The following is an 11,248-nucleotide window of genomic DNA, read 5'->3' on the forward strand; positions in this document are numbered from 1 at the left end:
AATTTGTGTTCTATGTCTTTGGTGTTTGCCCATTGCCACTAAACCGGGTTTATGTTGAAACTTTTTGCTACTGAGCATGTTTCTGTAGCTTTTTGCATATATATTGTGACCAAAGAAATCATTGTTTCTTCTTTAGTCGACGACTCTGTTTTATATTAGTCGCTATTGAGATGGTTACATTTAACTACTTTAAATTGCCTCGAGAATGCAGGTTGTATTTGTTTTAAAGATATTTGTTTAGACTACAAGTTGTAGTGCTATATATTGGATCAAGCTATGATGTCAGTATTATTTAGTATGTTCAAGTAGTAGTTTGTAATAATAAATAAATGTCTTTCGATGCAAAACGTAGATGACATATGTATTTATATATATAGTCGATTAGATTGGCGAAGAAGGGCATGATGAAACACAGGTAACATACACCACAATGGTATTGGAAAAAGCAGATAACATAAACTGTACATTGTTCTCAATTTATTACTTTATCAATTTAATTTTAATATAGAATAAAAGCTCTTTACATCGATACACATCCGAAATTGCAAAGCGCAATTGTGGTGCTATTTATTCCTTTATAGGATTGAACGCATCAGAAGCTTCAAGTATTGATGCAGGTGTGTGAACGTTTGAACCTATAATAATATAACTTTTATATGTAAAAGTGTTTGCACCCATTAAGTGAGGTATGAAAAGCAATGTACAACGAGCGCATATTACACGTTATATAATAACTTCTTTATAAGAGATTATTTTGTTTTTGAGAGTGTCTAAGCTAATGCATTAGTGTTCATATCAGAATAGTAACCCGTCTGGGCATGAAGTATCGTGTAAATAAGTTACAACTGTAATTTAATATACGCTCGATAATCTTGCAAAGTAAGCTCTCAAACATTGAACACAACATCTACCTCACATCCCCATCGTCATAAAGTTAAGAAAGTTAAGTTTGAACCGAAGAAATATTATGTATTTGATTGACTGATTGATGCTTATTAAGGTTGAAGCACACTATAAACACAATCAAACACATTCACGTACATAATACGGTCGTTTAAAAAGTGACCTTAATATAGGGTAAATACACCTTTTTGAGGTCGTTATCATCTGCAAAGGTCCGCAAAATGGTTTACAGCCCAAGTGCGTAGCATTTTAAGAGCCCTTGCAAATGGTAACTACCGAAAAAAGGTGTATTATCGCTTTTATTGCATAAAAAACACACCATGAGAATCGCTTGTGTTTAAAAAAGCTGTTAATGCCTCGAAAATGCAAAAACAATTAGTTCAAAATAACCTCCATAACAGGTGCTTGTGTGACGTCATGAGTGATGTCTTTGATTTTTTTTTACATTAAGCTCGATTCGGGCTGCAACATAACTCCACAGTTGCATTTTGTTTCGACGCCATTTTTTGCAGTGTCCGTTCGTTTAAAAAGTTTTTTTTGTTTGAAAATTGACTTGAATACTGGGATTATTTACAAACAATAAGTATTGGGTAATCAATTAATTACCGATATAGTCCTACTTTAACCATTATTTGTTTTGACAACTATTTTAAGCCTGAAAATTTTGTAAACATGTTCTTGATAAAATGTACTGCATCTTCAGCATCAGAGAAAAAAATATTTGATATTTCTTTGTTCATTGCATACGACGTTATGGAATCATGTCCATATAAGTCGTATGTTCTGAATAAAATCGACAGAAATAACTAAGGTTCGGCGGAGTTGAACGTTTTAGACTTAATTCAGTGCTTTTAAGGGAAAACAACTGCAGAAAGTACTATCTAGTAAACACACGTCAGCTTGCCAGGAAAAGACAATTTGTTGATATTTGTATACAGCTATATGCTGAATTTCTTTTGTGTGCTAAAGTTGGAATCGTTGACCCACTTTCGGTCAGAAACCAGGTCACTCAGCTGCCATTGTTATGATGCCAGCCCTGAAAGCGCTTATGTAAAACAAAAAGCCGGTCATTAATGGCACGTGAATTTTCTGAATAATGCACGTTTTCTACCGATAACGCCCGGGTTTTTGCGTTTTTACACACCACGATAACGGATTCAAAACACACACTTTATGCAATAATTAGCAATAACGTACTTGATTCTTTATCATACTTAATATATCATCACAAACAATGGTTGGATAACAGGATAACTATAACAAATTAAATGTATTTGTGGACTAAAAAAATTAGAAACTGTAGTTGGTAACTTTAGTATGGCGTAATATAACCGAGGATGTCTCCTCAAGGTTGGGAGCCTATTTCCTTTGAAATATTTGCCATTTAAATAAAGTTATTTGATTTCCTTTTACTTCATATCATCAAAATATTATAATTAGACTTTAATTCCTTAAAAGAAGTTACAATCGAAATGGTTCGAAACCCGACCGTATCAACTTAAGTTTGACATCACGATTTGTTATGGTAACGTATTTAGTCCACTTTAAACGGAATTTATACCATCGAAATACCGTTGGTTATACCTCTGTACACTGAAGTTGTTAGGGTGTATATGGATTCGGCATGTCCGTGCGTCCTTCCATATGTATGTCCGTAAAAATAATTGGTGTGTGCTACATCTTCAAAACAGCTGAACGGACATGGGTGCAACTTATGAGGAGTTTATGGTACAAAGCAAGGTGATCCATGTCGTCGTCAGGTTTTGCTAAGAGTGTTTTCAACAGAGTTATGACCTTTTTGTATAATATAGTGTGTAAATATATACTTATGCACGCACACTTCATTTCCAAAAACCCTGGGCAGATTGTAATAATAACAACTTTGAGAAGGTGCAAGCAAATGCTTAAATTCTATCGGATAAAACAACCTTTGTGACATTAATTCATTTCTCCATGAAGCATTCTTGTATGCAAATCAGCTTATTTATATTCATAACCGGACTCCTTTCTTTTTACAAACTATGACTTCACGTCATAATAGGAAGTTGTTTACACTAGTTAACGCATTTAATATGTGTATTTCTCTTCTCAAAACAACTTGATTTGGGTTCTTTTTTGTGCCACCAAACATGGTTTATATGTGAAATTTTGACAACTGGACTTGTTTTTGTAGCTTTTTTATATTATTATTTCGTTTTTATATCGTATTGAAACACTATGGACGAAATAGGGCCTTTAACACATTAAGTCACAAACGTCATTAAAAAATAAGAGGAAATATCACATTTGTTAAGAATTAGATGGAAAATAAACTACATTATTCAACTTTGTATTATACAAAACGTACTTTAAATTTAATGTATTACTTTCTGGAATATTGTATATTATGCAATTAAATTGTTTTCAGATAAACATCCTGAAAAAAACCATTATATATTAATTGCCAGTGGCATGAAAATTATATATAGATTAGATTCATTCATATTGTCCAAACATATATCAAATGTATGCATTTTTCATCAATCATTACCTATTGCATTATAGGATGATTAATTGAATATCATATATTGTTTTTTACATAAGCGGGGTCATTCTATATATTATTTTATTTGAAAGAAAACAATAGATGCATGGTATTGAATAACTAAATAAACAATTCAAAATTATTGAATTATATTTATTACAGACATATAAATTGGTTTATAGGTCTGAATATTTATCATGTATATTACACCAATATAACCACTCTCGGACGTCGACCGTTGCCCAGTATTGCGACCAAGTAATCAGCCATTTTGAAGGACTTTGCATGCATATCATTCAAATAAATCATCAACATCTTTTGTTTGAATACTGTCTACAATTGCATTATTTATGAGTTAACATGCTTCTAGATTGCATGTCTTAAAATTGATACTACTTAAAGACCATCGCCATAAATAAAGCATTTAGACATGAGTGCCTGTTCCCTAAACAAACACATTGAAATAGTCCTATTTGCTCAGTTTTTATGTCAATTGTTCAACAGACTCATTCAGGCTTAGCATTGGCTTTTCATAAAGAAAGATAGTATTTATTGTTTAAAGTGTGGAAATCTAGGTGGGGGCATTAATGTAATATATAACCCCCTCCATGAGATCTATTCAAGTGTTACATAAAATGATAAAAGAAATCAACAATCACTTGTTTCAAATACCTTCTTTTAAATGCAGGCTATAGATCTTTCAAACTGAAAAAAAAAACACAATGTTGATGAAATTCTAGTCCTTCGTTGAAAATTAAAACCGAAAAGAAAGGAATTTTGGTGTTTGGTATTCAGACCAAATGTCAATACTTTTATGCATATTTTTACTTATATTGGTAAGTTTATAGGATAGCTTGATTTATAAGATATTTACTGCGTGTCAGAAAATGTCAATACGTCTATTGTGTATAAATCGGTTTAAAGATATTCAAGGCCAGCATGGAACAACATCGACCATTAAGGCACTTTGATACTAAGGATTTTAAAGGTAAAGGTAAATAATACCAGAATGGTCCAAACACTCATCAGCGTGTCAGATCAAATGTCAATCATTTTATTGCGCGGGCGCATCGTGATTGTTTTAGAAGTGTCCCTGGTGCAATGGGCTTGCGCATGCGGCGTTTTCATCGTTTTGATCGCGCATGCGCCGTTTCTTACCGTCCGCTCTCGGATAATTCCGAAGCAGTTCGCCATTAGACTGGTTCCTGTTCGATTTTGCAATAGAAGATTGGTAATCTTCTAATATGTGAAGCTTTGAAAATATAAGGCAAATTAAAACCAGAGATTTTTTTAAATAACTCTTTTATAGAAAAAATATCATAAATGCACAGTTGTTGAGAAAACTTCTCTTTTTAGGTTAAATATGTTTACATAAAAGAATAAACCACAATTGCGCAGAATGTATAATCTTAGAAAATCGGTGAACCAGTCTATTATCTGATTACATGACGTGTACGGGTCAGATGCAAGCGTCCAGTAGATTAGGGATATCGAGGTCAACACGCTGGCGGTTGGGGAAAGGTATTTTCATTTTCTTTTTACGTAGTGAACTGAAAAACTATTGTTATTTTATATTTATCATTTTAAAAGCAGGTTTCGTGTCTTTCGATTTAAACAGTAGCACGGTTTTTTGCGGTATTCCTACTTTCATTTTGGACAACATTGAAGGCTTTTCCAAATTGCGTCATTAAAACCAGGAATGATAGCCGTCCAATGAAAACGCTTCTTGCATTTCAGATTTAGGCGAATGTGCGGTCAAGGTCAAAATTGCGAGAGGCTGAATCGAAGTGAAATACCGCAACAAAAACGTTCGATTTGGACATTAACGCGTCTAACTGAATGAGTCACAATGGTAGGGATGATATTTCAAGCCCTTCTTTGTAATGCATACGCAAAGTTTGCATGTCAGTCTGTATGTAACGAGTTTAAGGTGATTTGTTCGTAGTCATTACATTTTTGCATCGTTTTCATTATGCACCAGTTATTATTTTAGACAAATGCATCAGTCAATTAAAACCACGCCCCCCGGTCAGGGGAATAGCGAGGACCCTGACCATAGGTCCAGCCAATCTTGCCTAAAATCACGTCCTGCGGGGATGAACAGATGGTTTAATCTCGCCAAATGCCCTGCACCCCAGGGGCCCTAGGTAAGGCCCATTCCCCGCTATAATTTAAGCGAGACACAACCATCCCATTCACCCGGCAATGCAGGGCCACCTGAAAGTTAAAAACATGGTCCATTTCCCCGGCTATCCCCGGTATACCCCCAGACCTTGGGGGTCGTGGTTACAATTGACTGGTGCATTAGTTTAAAATAATAAACATGTTTTACGGGATTCTGTCTCAATAAAATGTATATTTATATTTATCATCCTACATTCCAGTTTCTACCACAAGAGTTGTAAATATTGAACAGAAAGGGCTTCATCTTCAAGATGAAAACTGCAAAAAATGGCCACCAACAATAATGGGCCAGGACTGAGGAGTTCCAAGAAATGAGTATTCTTCAGCCCACAAATATCAGTGCTGCCCCGCTGCCCAAAACCAGGTTTGTTCTCTTTCTTAGTTTCCTGTTAACTTTAGGTTTCAGAACAATAGCCAGCATTCATATTAAAAATGAAATCCCAAACCTTCTGCATTTTGTGTTGTTATGTAACACAACTAAAGCTAGGCAAATATTTTGCTAAGTTTTTAACTGCAACTTTAAATAGCATTGCTTTTGGTATTAACATTCAACCTTTAATAAAACAAAAACATATGGATGTTTCAATGCATTTCAATAAATAATTGAATGTATTTACAATTATTCACAATTTCATATAATGTTTAAAAAAAAATAACTCTACAAGCTTACATTATTTCACAATATAATCTTTTTTTAGACATCATTTTGATTTTTATTTCGCACAAAAATACATGACCTAAAAACAAGCCTTCCTTAAAATTAATAACATTTTTTTACTTTTTCTAACAAAATTGCTTAACTCAATAGCTGAATAAAGGAATGAAATCATTACTTGTATATAAATACTTAATCTTAATTATTATTCTGCAATTCATGCATCAATGTTTGATTTGTATAACCTGATTCAGAATTGACATCAAATTGCAAATTACCTGTCAATTCACATTTCGAATAAAGCTTATGAAATCAACATTGAAACCTAACAAATTCACCTCAGTTTAATGTTTAGAGTTATTTCATTTCTCATGTTTCATGTTATCAGGTCTTCAGTGCTACATTCACTTATCATGATATCATAACAAACTCCTTTCATATCTTTTTAGAGTGTGGCAACAAGTAAATGGACCTTGACAAATTTCCTCTATGTTAGAGCCAGTCCCTTACACAAGTGGCCTACTTTTGCACAGCTGAGGTTGTAATCAAACACAGCAGTAGGTATGAAATGCGGAAACTGTTCCAACTTGATCTTCAACAGTTGAGTTACTCCTCATCACAATACCTGAACTGAAAACAATCGGTGATGATCCTGCACTTCACTTCTACCTCACAGTGCTCTTCCCTATAAACGCTAGAGGAAAGTTTGAAAATGAAAAACTTGTCATTGCAAGTGTGAAAGGACCAATTGATTCTTAACGAAACAACCTGCCTCAATGCTTTAGCTGACACTACATCAAGTCAACACAAGGCAATTTGTTTTTCTCGCAACCTGACCGGTATGTTGAATCTGATCAAAATTGTACACAACCACTGGTCAAGAATATAGAAATACAAGTTGTATGATCAGTAACCTAAAATATTCTTGAATATTTAAACATAATAAAAAGGTATGTTGAATTTGATCAAAATTGTACACAACCACTGGTCAAGAATATAGAAATACAAGTTGTATGATAAGTAACCTAAAATATTCTTGAATATTTGAACATAATAAAAAAAGTATTCTTTAAAGTTATACATATTGTGTGTAGTGTAGGTAAGATCAATGTCAGGGTTATTTTGGCTAAAAAAAGGAAAATGAGTCTTGATTCATAACATCGATGAAATAGCAAGCCTTAAGTATTTTCGATAAAGTGATACATATATTTTGTGGTGATGTCATAACCTTGTTTCACTGTTTTTGAAGAGAAAACACATGTTATAAATATATTATCACATTTGTGGTTTTTTAGCTCGACTATTTTAAGAATAAGGTGGGCTACATTATTGGCTCTGGTGTCGGTGTCTGGTTCAAGTTTTAGGGCAAGTTGGGATTTTCACTTATAAGTCCAATACCCTTCATTCAATTGACTTAATACCTCACACAGTTGTTCAGGGCCATCATATAATGGGAATAGATAACTCATTTATACAAGTTATGGCCCCTGATTGACTATCAAACTTAGGTTAAAGTTTATTGATAACTTCTCTACCATTCGTTCATTTAACTTTATACTTGACCCATTTGTTCAGGACCATCACACAATGAGGTTACATAACTCTGTATTATCCTCAATACAAGTTATAGCCCCTGATTGACTTAGTTTAAAGGTTTAGGGCAGGTTAAAGGAACAAGTTGGGATTTTCACTAATAAGTCCAATACCCTTCATTCAATTCACTTACCGTAATACTTTACACAGATGTTCAGAGCCATCACATAATTAGGTAAGATAACTCCATATCATATTTTATTCACATAATGGCCCCTGATTGACTATGGAACTTAGGTTAAAATTTTAGGGCAGGTTGATATATTGATTGATAACTTCTATACCCTTCATTCACATTATCCTTAATACAAGTTATGGCCCCTGATTGACTTAGGTTAAAGTTTTAGGGCAAGTTAAAGTTTTAGGGCAAATTGGGATTTTAATAAAAAAAACTTCTATACCTTCATTTAATGCACTTAATACTTCGCAGAATTATTGACGACCATCTTACACTAAGGAACATAACTTCATGTTAACCCTAAATACAAATTCTTGCACTTGAATGTTTTTTTTTTCTTTTTAACTCTTTTTTAATTTCTTCAGAAAGGCACATTTTTATATTCCTAACCACATTTTCATAAAGGGAAAACAAGATATTTGAATGACCTGTGTCATTGTTCGGGTGGGCTGGTGTTAGAGCAGCGTCAAAGTAACCTTATGTATCGAATAATTTTAGTTAGGTTTGACATACAGAGACCAAACTTGGTATATGCAAAGAGTTTATGGAGACCTTTTATGGGAATGCGTTTGAGGCCCCTATGATCAAGGTGAAGGTTACTATAAATAGAAAAAGGGTTGGTTTTGAATAACTTAAGTAAGGGTCTTCTAATTGGTACCAAATTTGGTATATAGGAAGAGTTTATAGAGACCTTTCTTGAGATTGTGTTTTTGGCCCCGAGAAATATGGTCTAGGTCAAGGTCAAAATAGAAATATGGTAAGTACTGAATAACTCAAGTAAGGATTGACATAGTGTGACCAAACTTGGTATATAGGACAAGTTCATGCAGAGCTTTAATGGATGCTTTTCGGCCCCCTAGCGTCGTTGTCACTGTTACTAAAAATAGATTACTGTTTCAGTTAAGGCTGACATACTGTGACCAAACTTGATATATGTAGGAAGAGTTTATAGCGCGGACACGAGTATGTGTACTCTGACATTTAAATATCTCGTGTGACTTTGATCTTTGAGTTATGGACCCTGGTCAATGTCACTGCTCATCGTCTCAATGAGGATAACATTTGTACCAAGCAATATGGTAATCCATCAATGCATAAGTAAGTTATAGCACGGACACGAAATGTTACAGCCAGACGGACAGACAGACTGATGAAGTGTTTCTGTAATCCCCTCCCCACTCCGTGGCGGGGGATTTGAAATTTGATATTTATAAAATAGTGTACTTACATTTTTGCCATTGTTCTGTTTTACCATTCTGTCAATATGTTAAGTGACAGTTGTGCCAATATCTTACAATCACCATACATGACTTTACAGAATCGTAACATTATTTAATAACCTCATCATAATGATTACTTATCTTCCTATTGTTTTCTTAAATGTTCTGCAATTTCAATAATTATTTACAAAACATGTTCCTAAAATCAGAGACATTTGACAGTATTATAAGAATTCTCATTCAAGGTTTTGTCTATCTGAACACTGATGTTTGCATAATGCTCTGTAGATATCACTATGCTTTTGCTAAGTTTAATTCCCATTAATGTTTAAATTTATTTCTCATATGTACATATATTTAACAATGTTCTGTTTTTCAACATCTCAATTAAACAGTTACAAAATGTTAATTTACAAGAAATACTTGTATTTATATCACTATGTCATTTTGCCATGTCACCCTTCTTTACTACCTGTTATGCTTAAAGCTGCACTCTCACAGATTTACCATTTGAACAACTTTTTTTTATTTTTTGTCTTGGAAAGTGCAAATTTTGTGTTAATATCCGCAAACAAATGATTTAAGATTACTGACAAAAGATCAAATCACAGATTTTCATATTTCCATTTGAAAATTAATGTCTTATGGCTAAAGCTGTTACTACCAGTTTAAGAAAATTGCATAAAACATCAATTTTTGAACTTGCGTATAAAAATCTGCATTCTTTTTTTATCAGCTGTCTTATATAACTGGTTTCAATGGATTTTCGCAAAATATGGCTCGTTCTTAGTCGAAAAATGAAAAAGTTGTCAAACATTCAATCTGTGAGAGTGCAGCTTTAACTCTGATGAATATATCATTCAATGTCTCTTTTATAGGCACTGACTCTCCATTTACAAACATTCGAATTCATAATGCTTAAAAAAGTATGCCTGTTTCAACTTCTCAACTTACCCTGCTTTTTTTGCATTACCCTTAACCATTCTATTGTGTGTTGTTGTTTTTCATTTTCGTGATTTATGACTTTTCAAACTTTAAAAAATAATGGCCTTTTGGCTATCAATCATATCAGCAATGCTTATACTGATCATATAAAACTCCAGGCATATCATTTATAGTTTTGGGTTTGACAACTTTCAACTTTTAAGTTAGTAAATCATTTAACAAATATACCTATTTTCAACCCAATTCATTCCAACATAACAACTGAAACTGAGTCTTTTTAAGCCCCCCCCCCCCATGAAAAAGATATTTATCACCCTATTAATAGTTTCATTCAAATACTGTGCATTTGCATACTGGGTACATATTACTAGGTTTTCATGCATTTTCATTTATATTCTTTTCTTTCATACCTGTTCTATTTCATTGCTTATGAAATAGTACCAGCATGTATTTTAGTATTGTATTAATTTGTCTGTATATGTCGCACTTACACCAAATTATAACAAATATTCTTTCTATTGTTTATTACATTTCAGTACAACTCTACCATTCCCAGCATACATACTAACTCTGTATATTTTGTTATCATGCTTATTACTCTTTGTTGAATACAAAATGTATATAAAATGTCATATTGCTCATGTTCTTTCTTATTTGTATATATTTTCACATTTCAGTAATACTCAATGCAGTATTTATTCTTATATTTCAATGTCATATTTTAAAGAATTGAAGTTTTACAGGCAAAATAACATTAACACATTTCCACCAAACTTTGTACAAATGCTTCACTTTTCATGTATTAGAACATATTCCTCACTTCATTTCATTGTAACCTATAATTTTCAGCACTTTCTTCATAAATCTTTTGTGTCATCATATTTCCATACACATTAAGTGATCAACTTCCTAGTCATACCACTATCAACCTGCATCACATTCTGCTCATCATTCTTATATCTTATGCCGTAAAAGTGCATAATGCATGATGGTTACATAATGTTTATTACCTGTAAGTGTCAGTATATGCTAAACTTCTTTCCTTT

At 33.1% G+C, this 11,248-nt stretch overlaps 1 long non-coding RNA gene across 1 annotated transcript; it reads left to right on the forward strand.

Moving 5' to 3' along the window:
* Positions 1-4,832: 4,832 nt before the first annotated feature.
* On the forward strand, positions 4,833-7,174 carry LOC128214128 (uncharacterized). Its single transcript, XR_008257870.1, has 4 exons — positions 4,833-4,948; positions 5,165-5,279; positions 5,812-5,975; positions 6,716-7,174. It is a non-coding gene; the product is annotated as an uncharacterized LOC128214128 (long non-coding RNA).
* Positions 7,175-11,248: the final 4,074 nt, after the last annotated feature.

This window comes from Mya arenaria, chromosome 13 (genome assembly GCF_026914265.1).
Source record: "Mya arenaria isolate MELC-2E11 chromosome 13, ASM2691426v1".
NCBI classification, from domain to species: Eukaryota; Metazoa; Mollusca; class Bivalvia; order Myida; family Myidae; genus Mya; species Mya arenaria.